The 10,047-nt window shown below is 43.0% G+C and overlaps 1 long non-coding RNA gene across 1 annotated transcript; it reads right to left on the bottom strand.

Annotated features, from left to right (window-relative positions):
• Positions 1 to 1,276: 1,276 nt before the first annotated feature.
• On the bottom strand, positions 1,277 to 5,875 carry LOC116861743. The gene is made up of 3 exons (XR_004381534.1): positions 5,792 to 5,875; positions 2,278 to 2,386; positions 1,277 to 1,562 (listed from the first exon to the last, which is right to left on the bottom strand). It is a non-coding gene; the product is annotated as an uncharacterized LOC116861743 (long non-coding RNA).
• Between the last annotated feature and the right edge of the window lie 4,172 nt (positions 5,876 to 10,047).

Below are 10,047 nucleotides of genomic sequence, written 5' to 3'. Positions count from 1 at the left end.
AGGTTGTAAGGTAGCTCTATTTCCAACTTTTTGAGGAACCTCCATACTGTTTTCCAGAGTGACTGCACAAGCTTGCATTCCCACCAACAGTGTAGGAGGGTTCCCCTTTCTCCACATCCTCACCAACAACTGTCATTTCCCGACTTGTTAATTTTAGCCATTCTGACTGGTGTAAGTTGGTATCTCATTGTGGTTTTGATTTGTATTTCCCTGATGCCGAGTGATGTTAAGCACTTTTCATGTGTCTGTTGGCCATTTGGATGTCTTCTTTGCAGAAATGTCTGTTCATATCTTCTGCCCATTTTGTGATTGGATTATTTGTTCTTTGGGTGTTGAGTTTGAGAAGTTCTTTACAGATTTTGGATACTAGCCCTTTATCTGATATGTCATTTGTAAATATCTTCTCTCATTCTGTCGGAACAACAGATTTCCTAGCACCTTAAGAAAACCTTAATAAATGTTGTCCTTAAGTCCTGATAGAAGTGGATAATTAGTCAGAAACCTGTCCAGGGAAGCCCACACCCTAGCAGGGCTTGCTTGATGGCTCCCAAACACTCAGATGCCTTCCTGAACATTCGGGGCTGGCTCCTACTGAAAACACCAAAGGGGATAACAATTAATCAAAAAACACTCCTTCAGCCCTGGCACAATAATCCTTTGTTTTGTATATTCTCTATGCAAGAGCATGGCAATTATTTTCTGAGCCAAATTGTTTGAGCAATAAAGTGTTACAGGGTGAAATGTAGAGATATAATTAGAACATAAAGACTAATGAAACTAATAGTTTCAAATTAAACCCATATACAACTGTGGCAACACAAAACTGCCTTCTCTTCTTTGTGGTCTTAAGGAAACATCCCAGATGTATCAGGAAAAATTGGTTGTCTATTCTAGGAGTTAAAATCAAAAAATACCTGCCTCACAGAATATGCTTCACAATTTTTAAGTAAGGGGAACAAAGCTTCCGTTGCCAGGGTGATTTTCACCAGTGGGACCCTCATTCCCAACATGCAGAGTGAAATCTTGCTGGCACCCTGACAAAGAATATCAAGGTCCCTTTTTGTACTCATTCTTTGCCTCCTCCAACCACACTCTCTCTCCCCTTCCTAACACCTGCATCACTAAGGAAACCATGGTAACATCAGTGCCTCTGCTGAGCGCACTGATAGCTCAAAAGAGAGAAGAATGCATTCAGCTTATTATTTGAAATCAGAAGTATGATTTGAAGGAATACTCAAAGATATCTCATGAGTGAAAGAAATTGCTAGGTGGCTAAAATAATGTTCTTGGTGGTTACTAACTGCAGTGTTGGCTTGATAAAATTCTCACCAAGCCTCTAAAATTCAGGAGCAATATAGGATCTGATTGGTGGGTTAAATTCTAGGTGAGAAGAATCTGGTCTGTAAGAGTTGGCAGTACCTTTGAGCTTGCCATGTAATCTGACTGGGTGGCTCTGGTAGCAGTGCCTAGTGAAGTCCCAGGAATCTCTTCTAACAACTTTTATCACCTACCATTTTGTACTCCTGTTGAACCACCACGCACAGGCTGTTGAGTTCAGCTGTCTGTGGAAAAATTATACCAACCACATGCTTAGGCAGAAGGAATACAATATATTGCTTATTTTGTATCTACAGAGAGAAGCAATGTGGAAAACATCAAGCCTGCTCTGTCACCTTCCATGAGGACAAATGAAAATGCATCATAGTAACCTTATACCAAGCACATATCAATCTATAATCAGATGACATTTGAGATAATAAGAGACATTAACTAGAATCTTTAGAATTGAATGCTACTGAACATGTCATTTTAGTTTTCAATGAGATAGGAGTTGTTCATCCGAATGGCTTGGGTTTGTCCATCTAAAATTTTGGTATCATTGACAAGTTTTCTTTCTGAAATTTAGTTGCTTTATTTGTAAAAGCAGACTCCTTCTTTGTAAAGATAAATGCTTTTATAGGGATATTTCTTCTTCTCCTTCCCCTTCCTCATCCTCCTTCCTCTCCTTTTCTCCTCCTTCTTCTTCTTCTTTGTATTCTTCTTCTGTAACATAAACACTTGCCCATAGTTGGCACCCAGGAAATATTTCCTGAAGAAACAAAAGGATGAATGAAGGGCAACTTAGGATGTATCACAAGGCTACTGAGAGAATGATGTAAAATCACTTTGAAAAAGTTAATAGACAATAAACACAAGAAATTTTACTTATGATAAGGTAGATGCTATTATTTTATTAATAAATACAATAAAAACAAACAAATAACCGGAAATTCTTACCTTCCTAGGTATTTAACTGAAGGGCCAGGGTAGTTTTGTTGATCAAGTAGGCACTTCTGTGGTCAATGTCACATTGTGCTTCATGGTGACCCAGCATTCCTATTAGGAACTGGAAAGAAAGGAAAAGGAAGGCAGGGCTGCAGCAGTGACATGGTGTGGTCAAGAGAATATTGGCTGAGAGCTAGTAGACTTGGTTTCTACAAGATCGTAATTAACATAACCTCTCAAAACAAAGCTCCTTTTTACCAAGATGGCCTTGGCATGAGATAGGTTGGGAAACTTCTGTTCTCCTCAGGGGGAGTAGAGAGATGTGAGGCAGGAAATAGACAGTAGTGAGATCAATCAAATTCTGAAGTTGTGCACTACTCTGTGGATGGGTTCCCTCCTCAGACGTGGGAAGGAGCTTCCTGGCCATTTCTCTGTGATGCTCCATTCCTAGTCACTGGTCCTCCTTCTCAGCACCATTGATTGACCAGTGTCGCTCAGAGTGGCCCCACAGAGGACTATCATCTGATGTCCGAGACTCCTACCTGTTCTTCCATGCTGTCCTCTCTACATCAGGTGACTGGGAGCCAATCCGCTTGCTACAGCAGAAACTAGAAGATATGGGGAAGAAGAGGCTTTTTTGCCTGTTGCTGGCAGTACCATTAACAACAATAGTAAGGGGACCAGCAACGATGGGGCCCAGAAGCTTCCAGTTGAATCTGAGCTCTGGCAGTATCAGCCCTGGTCTCAGCAGCATCAAAATGTGGCATCCTGGGTTCCTGTTCAGAGGGAACAGCACAGATCCAACAGCAATTGTAGCAGCAACAGCCGCTCAGCAGAGAGTGTGGGCCTGTAGGCTCCAACCCCAGTCAAAACCAGCATCCTGATCTCTGCGGAACAACTCCCTCCTTTTTGTGCTGCCCCCAGCCCTTCTAGTTTCTTTGTAAAATTTTTCTCTATTCATCCCCCTCCATGTAAAGCATCCAGAGCAGTTTCTGTCTTTCTGTCTAGATATTGAGTGATACCCCTCCAACAGCCCACCTCTCTCCCAGAAGAAGCTCCAGGCTGGGGGGTCACAGCCTGCTTCATCTCTAAGGTAGATGAGGAAAGGTGAACTGAACAGAGCACCACAACTTACAAAGCTAAACTCCATTTTGAAAATCATGAAATACGACAAGCCATCCTTCAGCCAACTAATCTATTATGACATGCCTTCATGGTGGGTGCTGTGATGTGCCACCCAGATCCTTCCTGAGGAATGAAGGACTCATGCCCCCAACAACTTGGTCTGCTCCCAAAACACTGTCGCTACTATCAACCTTCTTCAGGAATTATATTGGCTGAAGAAAATCACCTTGCCCAAGGTCATACCTCCTTCCAGAGGCAGCCCACACCCAAAGACAGATTGACAGGAGGGGACAAAGGCCCAGACCCACATTCTAACTCGAAGGGCCATCTCAGTTCCAGAATTTCCCAAGGAGTCAGCTGAGGCCTTCAGTGGGACTACATCTCAGCACAGCTTGATATCTCCCTCTTCCCAGTCTGCTTCTTTCTCTTCTCTTCTATAGGAATTTATCCCAAAAGTACTCCCTTACAAACTTCCTTCATGCCAACCCCTTCCTCAGAGTCTGCTGTCCAAGAGACCTATATTAGTTTGCTAGGGCTGCTGTAACTAAGTACCACAGACTAAATGGCTTAGAAAACAGAAATGTATTATCTCACAGTTCTGGAAACCAGAAGTCCAAGGTCAAGGTGTCAGCAGGGTCAGTCCCTTCTGGGGGCTATAGGAAAGGATCTGTTCCAGACCTCTCTCCTTGGCTTGTATGAGACTATTTTACATTCATATTTCATTCTCCCTGTGTGTGAGTGTCCCTGAATTTCCCTTCTTTATAAGATACCAGTCATACTGGATGTGGGCATGCCCTAAAGATCCCATTTTAATTTGATTATTTCTGCAAAGTGTCCATCTCCAAATAAGGTGATATTCCAAGGTGATGGAGTTAGGACTTGAACATAGGAATTTGGAGGCTGGGGACAAGTCAACTCACAACAGAACCCAGCTGGCAAATACATTCAATTATATCTTCAACCAGGAGGTAAATGGACATGGACACAACAGCTTTCTGAGCCCTCTCTCAGATCCAAGTCCCGTCTTATCAGGTTGCCCTTATTAAAGAGTCTGCCCTCTCAGCAAGTAGAGGCAGAAAGATGCTCAGCAAGGTTATCCATGGCTTCTCAAACACAGGCTGGCAAGATTTAAATCAGGAAGGACAGAGTCTGGTTCTCAGGCTAGAGGGAAACCTGAAATGGGGAGTCTATTGGGAAATCTGCATTTACAAGGAAGCTATTTGTTACACATAGCTGGGTGATGAGAAATGTGGCCAATGTATTCACCTCTGGAAGGGTGTCTGGGAATCTCACATAATTAGCTTTCTATGTCCTTTGTTCTCAAAATTAATAACAGTATGATGATGAGTAGAGGTAGGAGGAGAAAGATGGCAGGCAGATAGATGATGGATTTTTCACTAGAGAATGGTGGATTTTTTTTTTTTTCTTAATTTACTGGTAGAGTTGTAATGGTACTGAGGTTTTTCTCCACATGCATATTGCATTAGTTTCAAGCTGGAAATGCAAAGACACATTGTAGTGGAAAGCACTGTTGCAGTAAAACCCCTTAAGCATCCACATTTTATTAGTGGGGGCAGGGCAGCAGGAAATGCGAGTTAGGGAGAAATTTATACACAAATGCCTGAAAGCAACTCAGAAGGCCAGCCCGTACTTGGGAACTCAAGGATATCCTTATTCAAGTTGGTGTTACAACCGGTATCTGGAGCCATCAAAACCATGTTCAGAGGGGGGCATTTGAAGGGGCACAAACAGGCAGGGTTACAATCTGGCCCCGGGCCCTAATTCCAAAGAACACTTGCCTCAAAGACATCAGAAAGCAGTGGAGGTCTGAGAATCAAGGGCAAATGTGCTCGTGTGCCAAGAAAACCTAAGACGGCTATTTTCACAGCATATTGGGGCTTGGCCAGGTTCCAGAAACCATCAGCCAAGTAGCCTGCCCTGATACTTCAAAGGAAGAACTCTCACTGATAAATCCTGCCCCACACTTTCCACAGCACACATTTAATCTGGAGGCATATAATACCACAGCAGTGAGTCACTGCGCTGAGCCTCAGGGCCCATCCACAGGACAGGGAAAAAGAAAAAGGTCCCCCACATCTGTTGTATAGGGCAATTCCCCTCACTCTGCAAAACTGCACTGAAACAGAGCAATAAAAACTGTCATGAGGCGAGTGAGTTACAGCCGTTAGCTGCAGAGCCCCTCGCTGAATGATAATGAATTCAGCCCACCATTTTTCATTACTTTGTTTTATCACATTTTGATAAAACCCACCAGACGGAGGTAACCAATCTGCTTTCTTCCTTGGGTTGAGCTCAGAGATCCCAGAAGGCCTTTCGGTGAGGAGACAAGCAGAGAAATTTTCTTTCTTACACACACACACACACACACACACACACACACCTTTCTCAGGAGGTTTGAAATTTGGAAAGCCTCAGTCTTCTGAATTGCATTCAATCTAAATTAAAATTCAGCAAATATTCACTGGAATACCTAAGATAAAGAAAATCAAACCTAGGTGTCATGGAAGAGAAGACAGCAGCGAGGGAATGCCAGGGTCAAAAGTGGAGGCCTTTGTTTCTTCATGGTGGGCGGGGGGGCGGAACAAGAAGAATATGAATTCCTTTGCTGTGAGTTCTGCACCATCTGGAGCATTCATGGGCTGCTGGCAGTTAGGTCAGGCCGTGGACTTGTTCTCATCTGGTCATTTAGCAGTGGTCTATGGAAGGAGTGGAAGTAGTCTAAATCTTTTCCTGAGTCACACAAGCAAGCCAACAAAGTCAGTGATTACGTAATAAGCTAGGGGCTAAGTCTTAAGAGCCACATTTGTTTCAGGTGTTCACATGCGGCTGTGTGTGCGTTTGAATGGGTTTCTGGGCCCACGGACATTTCTCTACCTCATCCCACCTCTGTTCTCTTCTCAGGGCTTTTATGATGCATAGTTCCTAAGGGTACATGCTTTCCAGATGACCTACACACAAGTCCTGTTCCAGACTCTGCCTGGTTTCTCTGAATCCTAGTTTTTCTTTCACTTCAGTTTTCACTGATCTCTTCCACGATACCAACTGCAGTCAAATTAGCCTCTGGCAGGCATCTAAGGACAAGCTCCACTGCCACATCTGTCCGTGAAGAAGAAAATGAAGAGATGCCAATTTGCCTATTTACAGGTGCCAATAAAATCATGCCCATGCCATTCCTCGGACTTCCCAGAACTTTAGTCCACAGGGCTATTTTGGAAGGGGTGGCCAACAGGGTGGCCTTTCCCCAGGAAGGGCCACCTTTTTCATCACCTAAGAAAAATCTTCCATGTTTTATGTGGTGCCCTTGATAAATCTTATTGAGTAACTCCATGCACAGTAGCTACCCTAAGAAGAAAGTGAAACTTGGTGAGCCTTATTTTGATTTTCCGAGGCAAGGAGCCTAGCTTCTTGAGGTCTCTCAAGAAGTGCTTGAGGTCTCTTAAGGAAGGGCAGACAGGCCCTTTTTGATTTTGATTTTCCGAGGCAAGGAGCCTAGCTTCTTGAGGTCTCTCAAGAAGTGCTTGAGGTCTCTTAAGGAAGGGCAGACAGGCCCAACCATAGGCAGAGGTGGAGGAGGGACACAGTTCTCCTCAAACACCTCCAGAGTCGAGGATCCTTCCACCTTTCAGGGAAGAGGGGTGGTGAACATTCAGGAAGTTCTCAAGATGCCCAGTAGGAAAGGAACCTCGAGATAGGGACTGCGGTGGGGTCCCTGAATCCTGGGTGCGGAGACTCAGATCCAGGTTCCCCCTGCTCAGCCCTCTTTGGGAAGAAGAGAAAAGCAGGAAGATATTTTCCAGCTCTGGGACCTTCCTCAGAACATTCTCCCAACTATAGGGTTTGTGGGTAGTAGTTCTGATGAGCAAAAAGGCCACCTAACTGAAGTCAGAAAATTTGTTTCCTATTCCTCTCTCTCCCTTAGTACCTTCTAGAAATTAAGTGAATTACTTCGCTTCACAGAAGCTTCATTCTTCATAAAGTTCTTAAGATGACTAAATAAAATGGTATGTAATATTAATAGGTGGTGTTTATTAAACACTTGCCATAAGCCATGCACGGGGCTAGGATAATTAATAATCCAGTGTTCAGACAAGAAACAAAGTAAAGTACAAAGACTAAGTAACTTGCCCAAGGCCATACAGTTAAAACAACAGATACCTAATGCATATTTTAGTTATTTTATCACTTAAGAATAATGAGAATCTTGGCTATCACCATAATATGTGAAATTTTTTAAAAATCCAGTGGCAATATTGTTTGTGTTTTTTGTTGGCAGGACACAAAATTTATAAAAAGGCTCACCCAGGATGGCCATTGTTTGTGTGATTAAGTTTGAGAGTTTGGTTTAGCTGCCGGGGCATTTGGCTAGTGGTATTTGGTTTGTTTTTGCTCTTAGTGGCCACAGCCTTAATAGGCTGACCAGAGACCAAGATGGCTCCTTCTTCTAGATATTTGGGAACAACTTTGAGGCTGAGTCAATTGGAGGTGAGAATGGGACATACAGAAATGGCATGGAAACACCCAAGGGCTGAAGACAAATTTTAGAAAATACACCACCCTCTTACAGAAAAAGCAGATTTCTGTTTTATAAAAGCAATATTGACAACGATTCCAGGCCAGCTAGCTACCCCAAATGGCAGGGGTTAAGTTTTCAAGCCAATCAAGTTTTCATCTCCACAAGGGCCCCAGTGGAATCCATCTGACTAGAGTTAGCAGTTCGAGGGCAGAGAATCCCTTAGCTGAAATCATTCCTTTGTTCTGCAGTCACAGAGCAAAGGCACTCTCTCCCTAGTGACCCACATTTCTGTTTCTCTATGGTGAAGGGGTTAGACCATGCAAAACGAAGAGGGGGGTTACCTCAAGCTTTCTTTCTGTTCCAAAATTCTGGGATTCTTAAGGATGTTGAAGAAGCTTCTTTGCTTCTGCTTTAGGTAAAATAACCAGAATCTGAAATAATTCTCAATTTGGGCCAAGTACACTATTCCTGGCACTCGAGAACATACATTTCCTGTCTCTTTTCAGAGTGGCTTTCAGAGAAAGGCTTTCACACAAGATATCTCAAAATCCTCACACTTTTCTTCCTTTCTCTTTCCTCCTCCTCCTCCTTCATCTTCTCTACCATCATCATCATATTTTTGTATGGGGGATGGGTATGTTTAATTTGTTTGTCCTAAAAGAAAGTTCCTTACAGGGTTTCTACTGACTTAGTAATGGGAAGTAAACCACAGAGCTCCAAGCACCCTCACATACATCCTGAAGCTCTAGAAGATGTGCCCACCAACAGACTCGTGCCTCATGCCCTGCCAAGAGGGTCCCAACTGACAGCCCCAAGCTAAGGGGTTCTTGAGACATACATTGGTATATTCATACCATGTGACCTACCTCCTGGACCACAGGTAACTAGTTGGTCCAGGTATAGAAGCCTGACCTAAGAGCAGTCAGTCTGAGTTGGCCTGACAAAAAAACCACATCCAGCAGACAATGGGATAAATGGACCGTCTCAGATTCTCTCTCCTGAAGAGTCTAAATGTGAACTAGAGAGAGAGAGAGATTCGTGAGTTGGAAGGTGGGAAGGAAACAGAAGCTAAGAAACAATCAGCAGGAACGTAGAACAGTAGAAGCCACAGGCAAGACAAACCGTGGGCAGGCAGGAGCTGAGGTAAGTCTGGATGTAGTACTAGAAAGCAGAAACCAAGTGACATACTGAGGAAAAGATGAGTTTCTTGGTTGTGTAGGGACATGAACAGGAGAAAATTAGAAACTCCTGTCGCTCTAGGGCAACAAGATAATCCAGTTCCTACAGTTGCTTTTCATCCTACATAACCTCCCAGTTCCTGCTATGCATTCCATTCTCCATGGGACTTGGCTGTTTTCAATTTCCCATGAGGTGTGGTAAAGATCTCTGTCTACATGTATCCATCAATGGATCTCCATTTCTTTCTTATAACCTGAGTCAATCTCCTTTTCTTATAACCAAAAATGCCTATTAAATACAAAACGTTCAGGACTTGGCTGAACGATGACTTCTAACCTGCTCACAGTTCCATTGACATTGATGCTTCTGTTCTGGAAAATTCCAGGGCTCATCTCCCATTTTAAAAAATGCTCTGAACTTTTTATTTCCACAGTGCTCTTATACCCTCTTTCACATATGTCTCACAGCATCTCTAGCCACCCATAACTAAAAGCCTTGATGCTATTAGTTCAACTACCACTCTACATTTGTACCCTTCCAGAGTTTTCCACACGATTTCAAATACATGATCTCTTTTGAACCTTGAAATATCCTTATGAGGCACTACTACTATTACTAATACCTGATATTGTACAGTGCTATATAATTTACACATGACTTTTATATACACAGTCTCATTTGATTAGATCCACTTAACAACACTGTGAAGTAGTTTTCTCATTTTACAGAGGAGCAGCCTGAAATTCACTAATGGTAAAGAACCTATCCAGTTCACACAACAAAGAATGGTTTCTACTGCGATTTTCGGCCTCCATGTCAGTGTGAAATGTTTTGTGGTCATTTTTTCTACCACAGGCAAACAGGAGCTACCCTTAGATGTACTTGTATGGCATTGGAAGTGTCTAGTTTCTTGTCTCTGTATATTAAGTCAGAGGTCCCTTAGG

The sequence above is a fragment of the Lontra canadensis genome, unplaced genomic scaffold (assembly GCF_010015895.1).
Source record: "Lontra canadensis isolate GAN:19392208 unplaced genomic scaffold, GSC_riverotter_1.0 scaffold4, whole genome shotgun sequence".
Classification (NCBI taxonomy): Eukaryota; Metazoa; Chordata; class Mammalia; order Carnivora; family Mustelidae; genus Lontra; species Lontra canadensis.
Note: the sequence above shows the minus strand (reverse complement) of the source record. Positions and strands in the feature narration are given on the sequence as shown.